The 13,610-nt window shown below is 41.4% G+C and overlaps 1 protein-coding gene across 1 annotated transcript in view; it reads left to right on the top strand.

Annotated features, from left to right (window-relative positions):
* Positions 1-2,443: 2,443 nt before the first annotated feature.
* The window catches only part of LHX2 (LIM homeobox 2), a 33,065-nt gene continuing 21,898 nt past the window's right edge, over positions 2,444-13,610 (top strand). The window contains exon 1 of the mRNA XM_038156621.1: positions 2,444-2,584. The gene's annotated coding sequence lies outside the window, so the exon portion shown is untranslated. The remainder of the gene's footprint in view (positions 2,585-13,610) is intronic.

Below are 13,610 nucleotides of genomic sequence, written 5' to 3' on the forward strand. Positions count from 1 at the left end.
AACAGGCAAGCTAATTAAAATGCACGGAGCTGATTGTTCAAGTTTCCAGAAATGTAATGAATTTTCATTTTGGAAATCAACTAGATTTCGGTGTAGTACTTATGTATTGACAGTAAGATGACAGAAAGGCACATTGTTTTGTAAATCATCTTAATTTCTTTTATTATATTGGTAGAAGGAAGTATAAGCAATGAAATGAAGATGCACATTTAAATTTTTTTAGGAGCCGGGATTATTTTGTCAGAAAACACTGCAATTAAGGTATGGTGAAAAAAGAGACTGAGGGACTGAAATGAGGAGAAAACTCATTAGTTCAATTCTCACATGTTCAGACTTCAGCCTTTTCTGCTGCAGATGAATATTCTCCAGGTCCCAGCCACAATTTTCTTTTAAGTTCATCAGATTCAATTCACTGCCACACAGCAACAGCCTCAAGACACGTAAGATGGAAGAAAGAACTAACATGAAGAAAACTGAACTCAACAAACAGTGAGCAAATCAAGATTGCTCTATCCAAGCATCCCCAAATCATGGGGCAAGTAGCAGGGCAGCAATCCCAGAGCCAGCTTACTGTGGGGGTCGCGTGGGCTTAACTTCTGATTGAGGAAAACCAAGAGGAAAACGAACCCTTCAGAATCAGAAACTTTATCCCTCTGATGTTTAAAAGACCTTGTATTTGACAGGACAGCTTTGAAGATAAAGACTGAAGCACTCTCCAGCTACAGGCTGTTCAGCACCCCACACTGCTGTCTGCGATGCACTTCAGTTTCGCACAGTTCACTCACGGTAGACCGGAGACGGGGGAGACATTTTGGAGTATATTGTGCTATTTCTTGATGCCACTGCGTCTGGCCCAGGCTCTCTTTACACAGCCTGGAAGAGCTGGCCTCCATTCTGCACACTTCCACCATCCCTCTTTCCCACCCCTCTCCCCAGTGGCCAGTTGCTCTCAGATGGCCAAGGTGTGAGTCCAGGCAGGCACTGCCACCCCTGGCTGCAGCCCGAGAGGCTGGCACTGGGCATGAGCGAGGATGAGAAGGGACCGCTCCCTTTTCCTTAACGTGCAATATTCTTTCTTTGGGGGGTGTAGGAGGATTGCATTCCAGAGATTAAGGTTAAAGAAGACTTAAACAGAGCAAGATATACTCTGTTAACACTTGTTTTGATTTTTTCCCCCTATGTATTAGGAATTGGGGGCAGAGGCGTGGCCAGGAGAGAAGAGAGGAAACGGAGAATGCAATTCCTACGATCACAAAATCTGCAAAAGAATACTTTGTTCTTCCTAAACTTTTAAGCCCTCTTTTTCTATTACTGTTTCTCTTATAACTGCTTTAAAACACTTTTTCAGATATTCAGAAAAAAGTCAGCATTGAAAGAAGTACTTATTGGGATCTAGTAGCAATTTTTGAGAGTTTTTTCCTACCTCATTTAGAGCTTTATTAGTGTACACTTCTTGAAATACAAGAATTTCAGTGGCAATGCAAATTTGTTTCAGACAAGGAGCTTCCTCATAGCTTTAAAAGGGACCTAATATCGTATTTTAACAAATGTCTGCAAAAAAAGAAAATTGAAAAGTAATTTCTGTCCTGTGGGTATAGTGGGGAAAATCACCGAGGTTAGTTTTTATTGGTGTAAAATAAATAAAGGGAAGAAGGAGGTGAAGTGAGCATCTTTTAAGGCCTCCTTTCTTTGTCCCTGATTATACTGATCAGATCAACTCATTGCATTAAAATAAGTAGCTCTTCCTAAGAGTAAAAAATCAAACAAAAAGATAAATCTGGATTCCTTTAGCAAGGCAGTATACCAACTTATTTGCAAATGTTTCTGGTTATCTCAATCCCTCTTCTAATATTAGTTTTCAATATTGAATAAATAAATAGATGGTAGGTAAAGACAGAACAAGAGGGGGAGATAGAGAAGAAATGATGCTAATGACCAAATCAACCTGTAAAAAGCAGCCCTGCTCTGACTGGAGCCCCCGTCATCAGCTGAGTGTCATGTAGGAGAGCCCGAGGAGCCGGGGGAGGCTGTGAGGGCTTGCTGAGCTGGGGACTGGCAGCACCATTGGTTTGAAAGGGCCGTGATTGATTTGTCACCAGAGGCCCATTTGACTGGGCGAAAAGCCCTTCTGATCTCCATCTCTCCCTGCCTCCTCACCTCTGCCGTCCCCGCTCCCTTCTCCTCGCTGGGAGGCTGGCACGGCAGCTGGGCAAGGGGGCTGCACTTGGGGCTGAAGGGTTGAAGGTCACGGCTGCTGAAACTCTGTAAGGACTGGCAGGGGACATCCAGCTCATCCTGCTTCTCACTTTCTGTCTTGCCTTTAGAACTCCAGAGGTTTGCAAAGCCCCCGGTACACATCCACACAAATACACCAGCACTCCATTCCCCAAGCAGAGACACAACCAAAGGCTCTCTGTGCCTCTCTCCTTCCCTGTGCCTCTGTCTCTCTCGCACACACGCACACACTCACGCACACACACACACACACACACGCACTCTGTCTCCCCACCCCTTCCACCTTCCTGTTCTCTGGCTGGCAGAAACCTCTAGATCTACAAATATTAATTACAAAGGACAACGAAAGGTAAGAAGGCGTCAATTATCCAAAGGTGTCGTGATGTTATTTCAAGTCAATTGCAAATGTGTGAGGGGGAAGATTTCGCCCCAGTGATTCCTGTCTGCTTGGCTGATGGGGACCGGAGCTGATTCCCTCCCAGAACTGCTGCAGCTATGCCTTAAACCACACACTTTCCAGCAGGAGCCATCAGCATGGGCCTTTCTGAATTCTCTTTTTATTTCATTCATTAAGGGCATTAGGCAAGTTGGAATTTGTATGAAAAGGATCCTATGGGAATACTGTCTCCAGGGTAGGTATTTTCATGACTTTCCACATCCTGGGGCTCTCTCTGTATCTCTTCTCTTTCTCTTTCTCTTCTGTTAGATGGAGCTTTAAAGGAGGCTGCCCTCATCTTCCACCTAATCTGGGGAAAGGAAATATTTTGAGCTGTATATATTGAGTGACAAAATATTTTATTTATTTTATGAAGTGGAAGCTACTAAGAAATTGTGGAACCTTTCCTGCTTAATTTTGTTAATGGGCTTTGTATTACTATTATTCCTATTCCTGTGTTCAGGTTTTTCTCACACAGGAGTTTCTAATGACAATTGCCTTCATTATCCAAAAAGAAAAAGATAGCAGACCGGACAACAGCAAAATAATATTAATCAAACAAAGGCAGGGTTTGAATTAAAAGGTCTGTTGTGTTCTCATAAAAGCAGGACAATCTCAATACTCTAGCTCATTTCACTTGGCAAAAGAACGTGGCATCAGTTTTTTAACTTTAAAATAGTTTAATGAACACGAATGGAGAAATAATTTTTCTGTGTATTTAGCAGTCTATAAAGAAGAGAGAATGCTTTAACTTTGATCGCCACAATTAGTTCCCTGGGTATCTAGAGGGGAACAGGGCAGCCCTGGGAGCCTCAGTTCTTTAGATACAAAAGCATTTAGATCGCTTTAGAGCAGTTAATCCTGAGACTGGCTAGGGTCCCTTTTGTTTTCTAACTCCATTGTGGGTTTTGTTCAGTTTTTTCTATTCGCATGATTGACTGCCCAATGGATGCTAATTATCCAAATGTCGCTTCTGTCCTTTGAGTGACTTTCTATGTATTATGGGCAACTGTCATGCATTCTGTCATTCTATATCATATTACATGTATTATCATATGAAAATGGTACTCTGCATAAAGGAAGGTGTCTGAACCAGCAGATGCTGCAGATATTTAGAGGACTTGCCTAATTTGAATGGATTTTCTATAGAAAAATTGGTCAGAAAGCATATAGGGGAGAGTCAGAAATTGAAAGTTTATCAGGTAATTATTTTTGTCCTTTTGCTGTTTACATGATAATGTACAAGGCATTAACTGTCTCTGCTTCTGAAATCTGCAGCCACCTTCCTCCTCCCGAACCAGGCAACCCGTCTGTATTTATTAGAGTATGACAGCTTAAGCTAATTAAACTGATATCTGTCTAAAATAATAAGCCCAGAAAGTTAGAATAAACATTATGATTATAAGCAGAAAAGGCAGCTATACAAATGTAGCATCAGTGTTATATTTTAATGATAAACTAAAAATTCCTGTATGAAAAACGCTGGATGTGGAATTAGGAACAATGATAAAGTTCTGCAAAGAAATTTTTCACTGATAATATTTTTTGCTTAGATCTTTATCTCTTTCCTTGATATTAATAAGGCTGAGGGCTAACACAGCTGCGAACGTGAATGTTTTTTATTTTATACATATGTGAACATATTTTTAAAAGGATATCAAGGGAAAGATTTTTGCTGCAGATTTTCCGCTAAAATAAACTTAACACACCTCAGTGAAATGTGCATGCCAGCACTTAACAGGAATGCAAGATTTATAACGATAGGGCTTTTCAGATTTGCACTCTGGGGTCCATTGAATCCATAGGCACATCCTGAGTTCCCTATCCTAAAATGTTAGGATAGTGTTTTATATTTGCCATTCACGTGAAATACTGTGGATATATAACACTGAAATTCATGATCTTGAGCTTCATCAAATGTATGTGCAATGAGTTTCCATTCATAGTAAAGCTCAATCATGGGAAATATGTGCTTTAGGAAATAGCACAAAGATGCCATAGACAGCCTTGCTCTGCTGTATCAAGGTGCTTTGAAATTTTACATGATCAAATATACATGATCAAGCTGTGCTTGTTAGGGTACGAGGGGCTCCAAATGGTCAATGGCTATTGATCAGGCTGTTAAGTATTTGTTCACGATTCTTTATATCCCAAAAGGTTCGGGGAAATGAACAGTGAAAAATTGCATCAGAGTCCACCTTTGTTTGAGATTGATGTATCAAAACAGAGTATTCATTTGCCAAATCTATTGGAAAAAATGTGTAGTAAATTATGACATAAAGACTCCAAGTACAGAGTATTTCCCTTTTTTAAATTATCTTTGTAATATTTTAAGAGCTAATTAAAAATGTAAAGACAGAGCCTTTGTAGAACATGAATGGTGAATTATTGATAAGAGCAGATTTACACAGCAAAAACAGAGATACAATCACAGCCTATCAGTTGACCTTTACATTTTACTTTACATTTTGCTCATGCCAAAAATTTTTAATGGAAGTTGCAGTAACAGTGATGCAGGAGAATCCATAAAGTGAAAATGGAAATTTCTGTTACTCTTAGAAAATAACAAATCTTCCTGGGATCAGTAAGTTACTATCTTTTACTATCTTGGAGTAATTGAATACAGATTACTCCTCATGAAGAGTTCAAATTAAATGTGGTGGGGTTTTGAATTATAATGTCATTTGGCAAACATCTCAAAATATTTGAATAATAATTCTTCTTTCTTGAGATTTCTGCAGTATGTATTTCTACAAGTTCATCATATGTATTGTTTATTTTTAAATTATCTGCAAGTTGGTTACATCATTCAAAAAATTGCACACGCTGAAAGAGAATGCTAATGTGTAATTCTTGCAAAATCATACAAGGCATACTTTATTTGATTTCCTAATACTATACATTACATAAATTCATAAGATCTTTCCTGAACACAGAAATCTCTGAAGAGAAACTTACTGCACACTAAAGCAAACTACTGAACACAAAGCATTATTTCTGCAGATATTTGCCTCTGAGTAATTATAACATATGTCTGTGTCTGAATCTGCAAATAGATAGATGGTTACACACACATATGTTCATCCACACACACACAGCCTCATACTGTGATATATCTTATACATATTTATATAAACAAATTTACATACTGCATCTCTGGAAATCTTCAAACCAGCACTACGTATTCTGTGCCTCATTTTCAGGGGATAATTCCCTTCAAATTGCTTAATATTTTCCAAATGAGAATTACATTGAAAAGAATCAGCCACGCTTTATAGAAAAAGTTTGCAAAGTATGAAATGGGCAAAATGTCCCGGCTTGGTGGGAAATGCCCTCTCACCTTCTCGTGTCTGACCTGCCACTTAATTCATGTGCTCTTGTGTGGGAGCGGGCAGTGGGAGCGAGGGGCAGCGCAGCAGCAGAGCCCCAGCTCTCCCAAAGTTCTCAGCTCATTCAGCCTTAGGGAAGATCCTCTTCCTCCAGTACATTTATAAATTTCATTGCCACTGTTTCAGTCTGCATCTTATCTAACTTCTTGCTGCCAATATTTGCACGCACGGTGCCCCGCGAGTCCCCGGCCGTGTCAGCTCCGTGTGTCCCCAGCCCCCAGCTAGCACAAAGTTTCCTCTGTCCATACCTGCTCCCGGGCTGGGATGGGGCTGCAGAGCCAGGCGCTGGCATTCAGGTACTCCAGAGCAGGGTTTGGAGTGACAAAATATTGACTGGATTTGGTATTCACTTATGGAGGATGACGTTAGTGCCACAAAAATCCCTGTGATGTACAGGGAATAGTTAATTAATTAAAGGACCTGCTAATTGCTACTTGAGGTACTGTGCAGAGCTGATGAAGAGTGCTCGCTGCAAGGTTAGGCTCTCAGTTTTGAGTGAACATTTTCATTTAAAAGATTTCTTTAAAGTACATCCTAATTTTTTAATGTTTTTTCAGGTTACTGTATCTAGTTCAGACTCAAGTGTTCAATTGAGCTTCAATTAATTATAATATATAGTCAGGGTTCTTTAGCTGGGATAGATTGATGGAGAAGCTTTGTTTCATTTGGTGCAGGTGGCACTGTTTAATAAGCACAGGAGAGAGTGAATAATGTAGTGTTTGCAAAGAGAAATAAATGCAAAATAGAGAGGTGCAATTAGATCAGCTCAGATAAATAAAGGATAAATATTAAATGGTCAGGTATCTTGCAAATATCGAATAAAATAGTAATAAGTATCCAGTTGAAAACTGCCATTTTAATTTATGACTATCTAAAAGCACTGCTTTAAAATAAATCTAGTGAGCAAGACTTCTGCCTTCATTAGGCAGGCACATTTCAATATCTGGAAAACACCAGACTGCTAATTTTTAAACTCTACACATTGTATTTCTGATACTGAAGTATAAATAGATTCTAAATTTAAAATACAAACACAACTACTTCAAAAATTAATTTCCAAATTGTGTTATACAATGCCTTAACCTTTGGCATTCTTATTTTTAATTGGAGCTATGTTATATTGGGGAAAAAATAATCCCATGGAAAATTAATCTGGGAAAACCTGTAAATCATTATCAGTAATGTACTAGCCAATGAGGGCCTTCTTGGCATGCACTAAAGAAGAAATAAAGTTGCAGAAGATTATTGAGAAGAACAGCAAAATTGTAGATTAAAAAAGTAAAAAAGCCAGCGAAAATGAAAATCTTCTAATGGCACACAAAACCCCAAACCAAGTATATTCTCCTGAAAACAACAAATAAGAAGGAAGGGGAGAAATGTTATTTGACCTTAAAAAAAAAAAAAAAAAAAAAAAAGAAGAAAAAAAGGAAGAAAAAAAAAAAAAAGAAAGGATCTGGGTATCTGGTAGCTAAGAGGATAGTCCTGTAAGCTACTTAACAAAAGAATGTAAATGTATTAGGCATTTCAGCAACACTTCTGCATCTAAGAATTTCAGCTGTACACAGATTTTCCACAGACGATTCCCCCCTACTGCTAACCTCTTAAATATACCTATAAAATACAAAATGCTCCAAATCACCTCCAATAAAGGAAGCTTCCTTACATTAAATGCATTGAATATTTGTGTTAGAAATCTGAAGCGCTCTCTGATGTGGTTAAATTCACAGAGCTGTGGTTGTAGAACAGAAAGGAATGTACTGAGCACATCGCTCCGAATCTTTGCAGATGGATACAGGGCCGGGGAAGTTTCCTTATCGAGTACGGAATGAATCGTATTCTTAGGCTCTGAATATTCAAAGCAGGCGGTACCATTGGAGTGTTTTCCGCACAAACCTTGTTTTTGTCGTGCGGCCGTGTTTACCGAAGCCCCGGTACACCCAATCGGGGCGGGCTCCCGAAGCCCGCCGATTGGCGGACGCTGAACTTGTAAAAGCTTTCCGAGGCAGTGTTTGCCTGCCCTGCAGCCCGGCTGCCCTGCTGCCAGCACGGGGCTGCTGCACCAGGGGCTGCGGCACCGCGCGGGGGGAGCTCCGGCCGGACTCCTGCGTGCCTTTGGGCACCACAGACTGCCCCCAAAAATAACCTCTCCAGTTTGTTAAAAAATTAACATCTCTCCATTTGCGTTAGAAACGTGCTCCTACAAAGGACCTTGCTACAATTATTTGAGCTCTAACTGTAGAGCAATAAGATTAGTCTGCAGTAAACAGATTTCAAATAATTAATAACAAGGAGCTACACTACTAGATGCAAAAAAGAGACATCTTTGCCATCTTTGCCATGTCCTGTGCATGAATTTACTGAATTTCTAGTAATTGCCACTTCATATTTTGTAAAAGTTATTCTATTTACATTATTTATTGTAGTAGATGCTTGTCAGGCAATCAGATCTAAGCACATCACCAAAAATGTATATTCCCCAAAGTAAAACTCCAAAGCTCTGGTAAATATACAGCTACTGACCTTCAGAATCGTGTTTTCTGTACCAATTCACTGTAATAAAAATGAACATTTTGTCATCACTTTGGGAAACTGTGCCAAACACCTTAAAACACATGTCACATGCCAACTTTACTTCATTTTTGTCCTCAGGGAATAGATACATCTGGAATCATAATCACAGATAAAAACCTTGACAAAATTGCACATGAGCCCAGCCCTTCTCTCCAACACCTACCTTTTCATAACATTTAATACAATATTAATATCGGTTACTAAAAAGGCTTCCAACCTTTACATTTCTGACATAACATGTTCAAACCCATATTTCACACTTCTTGTTCTGTTTTAAGTTCAGTGGATTTAACAGGACTCTGGAGAGAAGATCATGTGGTTGAAGATTTCCCTCCCTCTTTGACACCCGTAGAGGCAGTTTTGGAATTGTTTAAATAGCTGTGGCTATATAAACTGAAATATGTGAGACATTGGACATCTTATTTCTCTCTCACATCTATAGATACGTGCTTGTATTTCCCTCTGAAATCAATTGCTTGTACCGAAGAACAGCAATTTCAGCACAACATCTGGGCAGAACCTTCCGAGTATTTTCCTTTTAAACTGTATTTTTTCTCTTTCCTGCATGTGCCTGGTTTACCAGACAAACACAGTTAGCTAGTATAAATAATAATAGTATTTGGTCTTTTTGTCTGTGATTGACGGTTTTTCAAATCAAAATAAAACACATTCTTAGTCGATCATCTTCTTGAGAGTGCACTCCTGTTTCAAGCTCGGTTTGCTTCTGAAGACAGCCAGAGATCTCACTCCATCAGGGGTAAATGGTGGGATTACAGATCCAACAGATCCCATACTCTCTGAAAAATGCTTGGCTTAATATTTGATAGATAATTCCTGATCTGATATTTTTACTGCATGTTTTTATCAAACCCTGATCAGCTGGTATTGCAAAGAAAAGGAATCAGAAAACTTTGAAAATTTCCATTTATGATTGTGTTTGTAATTAATCCCATGCTGGAAGTACCTCGGGCAGCTCACTGTATGGCTTTGTTCGTGTCAAAATGGGGAGAGCAACCTCTTTTTGTTACATATTTAACAGCTTTGAAAGACATTTTTTTAAACAGCAAATGCACTAGACAGCTTTAAAGCAGAGGACATTAAATAGGGGCCAATTATTCATTCAGCAGCTCTACGTGCATCAAAAACATGCATACCACCAAATTTTCCTGAGACAAACCACTTAATTTCCCATGACTCAGACACCATTTCTGTACTAACTAGATAAGGATAGCAATCATTTACAACAAGAAACAGATATAACATGTTTCCTACCCTGGAATAATGAAACAAATATTTTAAAAGACGTTCATCTACAATTTGGGGACAGCGTTGGTGGCAAGAAATGTCCTATTTTTAAATGGAACAGTGTTCCTGGTTAGGATAATTTCATGATTCTCTTTCACTTTCAAATGACCCAAAGTGTCTAACTCAGTCTATAAGGAGTGCAGAAGGTGATCCATGAATGGAGTAATAATTTGCCCGAACCATTTCAAGTGAGACCACGGAGCTGCTGGTCTGTCTGCAGCAACCTGGGGAGAGGAAGAGCTGAGCTGAGCTCCACTCGCTGACAGGAAGCAAACTGGCTCACATTTTAGGAGAACAACATCATCGCCTATAAAAATGAAGAAGAGACAAAATATATAAAACCGGTTAATGTTGTAGTTAACTTGCAAATCAAGTAAATCTGTTGGTACAGTATTTTAGAAATAAAGGATAACAGCATCACACCAAACACACATTTCTGAACATATAGGCATTCTGATTTTGATTTAATGGTATCTCAGCGTCAACTATTGCTTCCTTTGCTGGTACACACTTCCTGATGCCTACTGTGAAGGGTGCCCATATTTACAACTGAGTAAGATGATTAATTACACCTTGTCAATCACGGTGCATGAAGACATAACACCACAGCAGACAATGAAGAAGATGCCTGAAGCTACAATTACATTTTAATTCATAGTTTATTGTATGTTCCCATATATTGCAGTCTAATAACCGTAGGGGCATCGAAAACATATGAGATATCAATCACTCTGCCCCCTGCTCTTTCATGTTTATATTATTCCACAGTCTTTAAATTACCATAAGTAGTTGCTTATTTTCTGAGCTTTCTTCTCTTCTCTCTTACCTTTTGCTTCCATTTATCTTTCATTCTTAGCATCTTTATCCAACAGCTCTAAGTATTTGATGGAAGTTTGTAGCTCACTTAAAATCTGTAACAGACAACCTGAAACCCAGCAATTAGCAAAGACAGCTTAGACTTGTGTTCCTTTGTTGAAGGAGGCGTTGAATCTTTTGTTCTGATTTAGTCACGGTAGCTGGGTGGAAGCTGGTACCTCATTATGTGGTTGGTCTGTTTGTCTGGTAGGTAGCAGATGGTACTGGAGATGACGTTACCAAGAGAGGCAGGGTAGAGAAACTCAAGACCTGTGATTTGTTCACCTGTCACCTATAACAAAATACAGGTTAAAAGACTTTATTATTAGCTGCACCATTTTTTAAATGAAAAAACTCCCATTTCAAATGAGCCTGCGTTTCATTCTGAAGACGATTTTGCTCCAGCAATTTTTCTGTGGCTCATTATTTGAAAGTATCCTTGATTTTATTCTGAACAATGTAAATGCCACTCATGTGTCAGTGTGTACATTAGCAGCTTTATGTTTACATTCTGTTACTCTCCTTGTGTTTTGGTAGCAAGGGTTGGATGTCTTCTCGTGTTTGTATATCCATTAGAAGATAATCAGAGATACCCTGTGAACTGGAGGCCGTGCCATACTTTTTCAGCGTGCTCTTGGTATTATTGGTTCCATCCACTGAGGCAATTCTGTAACATAAAATACTGTACTTTAATTCTGTTAAATACCTAAAATCTCTTTGATAATTAGCAATGTCTGATAGAGTGTACAAATCCATGCCCTTTCTTGACTGTAAAAAGTACGTAATCAATTCGGTGGTAGGAAATTAATCTGGCATTAAAACGTCTGAGGACAGTACGGGGCAGCTGTGAGAAGGATGTCTGCAGCATGGCTTCAGCAAAGGTGAGCCAGTGCTGTCCCACCTCGGGGGCCGTGGTGTCCGGTGAGCAACGATCCACAGCTGCTCCTGGAGGCAAAGCTCCCAGCACAGACGGGGCTCGAGAGCGTCTCGCAACTGTACGGACAAGGGAAAGGTGATTTTATCAAGATAAATACTACACAGAGCCACCAGTGGTGCTGCAGCATTCTAATCCGAATTCAAACATGAGCTTCCATTGTTGCCAAGGTCTGATTTTAGGACAGACTTTGGATAGTTCCCACAGATGCCAAATTAGCTTGCATTCTGTATGGTTTCTTGAGGGGTCTTGTGGCTATTTCATATGCATTTCTACAAGAGACACTTTGTTCTCCTCTGTGACATGCAAATGACTTTAACTACTCAGAGCAATCCCAACAGAAAGATGATAAAAATCATCAATTATTGTAGGAATGGAATGTATAAACCCAGCAAAGTTGGGCTATAAACGGAAGAATTCCAGTTTTAGCAAGGATAATCTTAGCTGCACTACACCTGTAAGAGGCAAATCGCTCTGTCAGAAAACAACACCTGATGGGAATGAGCAGAATGATGTAACAATTCATAGTCAGGGATGAGGCAGCGAGTCTCATGATCTCAGATGTGCATTCAGATTTACCTTCCGTTGTGCTACCTTTGCTAACATAATTAGAAGTGCGATATTTGACATCTTTAATACTAATTAGTCCTTCCTTACTACCCACCTCCTGGATAAATATTTAGACATCATCAACAGTTTCCCTGTGCGCTCTTTGTTTTTTCTGGAGCGTTTCTGAAGCTTTTCCTCAAGTTCACAGACCTTCCTGGCCTGGTTTTCTTACAGTCTACTTGGAAACCGGAGATGCAAGAGGCCTTGGTTTGCGGAAGGCTCCACAAACTGGGGTGACTCGAGTCACTGTATTCTCGCAGTGATTTTTTTTTCATAACGAGAGTTATTGGGTGCATTCAACTGGTCGTAAACGTTCAGGGTATGGCGAAACATACTCTAGAACGCCTCCTTCTCGCGCGCTGGAGAAGTTGTGCCCCGCAGCCTCTCCGGCGCGCCACGGCCCGACGGTCACCGGGCGGCGAGCGCCGGGCGCGGCGCGGGGCCGCCGCCGAGGCCGCGGAGCGAGCGGGGCGCGGGCGGCCGGGACGGCGCGGGGACAGCGCGGGGACGGCGCGGGGACACCGCCCGGCCCCGAGCACATGCCGGCGGCCCGGGCGCGGCGCAGCCAATGGCGGCGGGGCAGGACATGATGTCAGAGGGGCTGTAGAAAAGGCGCGGAGCCCCGCGCGGTCCCCGCGCCGCAGACGCGCCGCTCGCAGCTCCGCGGCGGCTCCGGCTCCGGCCGCGCTCCCGCCCCGGGCCCCGCGGGCCGCGCCGCTTTAAGGACAGAGGGGGGCCGCGAGTGCCCGTCCCATCTGGTGCCCGTCCAACTCTTCCTCCTTCCCCTCGGCTTTTTCTTTTCCCAATGAGCTCCGGCGGGCTGGGGGAGGAGCGGGGGAAGGAGCAAACTTTGCCCCTGAGCTGCCGCCGCTGCCAGCCCTCTGGACTGTGAGTGCGTACGGTGGGCATCCGCCCCAGCCTCCTGCGGCACCAGCCTGCTCTCCGCCTGCTGCAGCCTCCCTCTCCCTTGCTTTCCTCCTCTAAATTTCGCACAGTACGATGTAAGGGGCTTGTCGTAATTTTTTTTTTCTAATTCTTATTTATTTCTCACCGAAGATGGTTTAATTTTTTTTTTTTTTGTATTTCTACTATTTATTAATCCCTCCCAACCGTAAGCCTGCCCAGCCTTCTGCCAGCTGGGCCAGAGCATAAAGCCTGGGACTGCACCTGGGGCAATGAGCCCTGCACTGAAGAAGCCTCCTAGAGAGATGTGCCGGGGCCGCGCAACAGACTAGATCCAAGCCCCGAAGCTTACACCACCAGTTATCCCCTCTCC

The sequence above is a fragment of the Motacilla alba genome, chromosome 17, assembly GCF_015832195.1.
Source record: "Motacilla alba alba isolate MOTALB_02 chromosome 17, Motacilla_alba_V1.0_pri, whole genome shotgun sequence".
NCBI classification, from domain to species: Eukaryota; Metazoa; Chordata; class Aves; order Passeriformes; family Motacillidae; genus Motacilla; species Motacilla alba.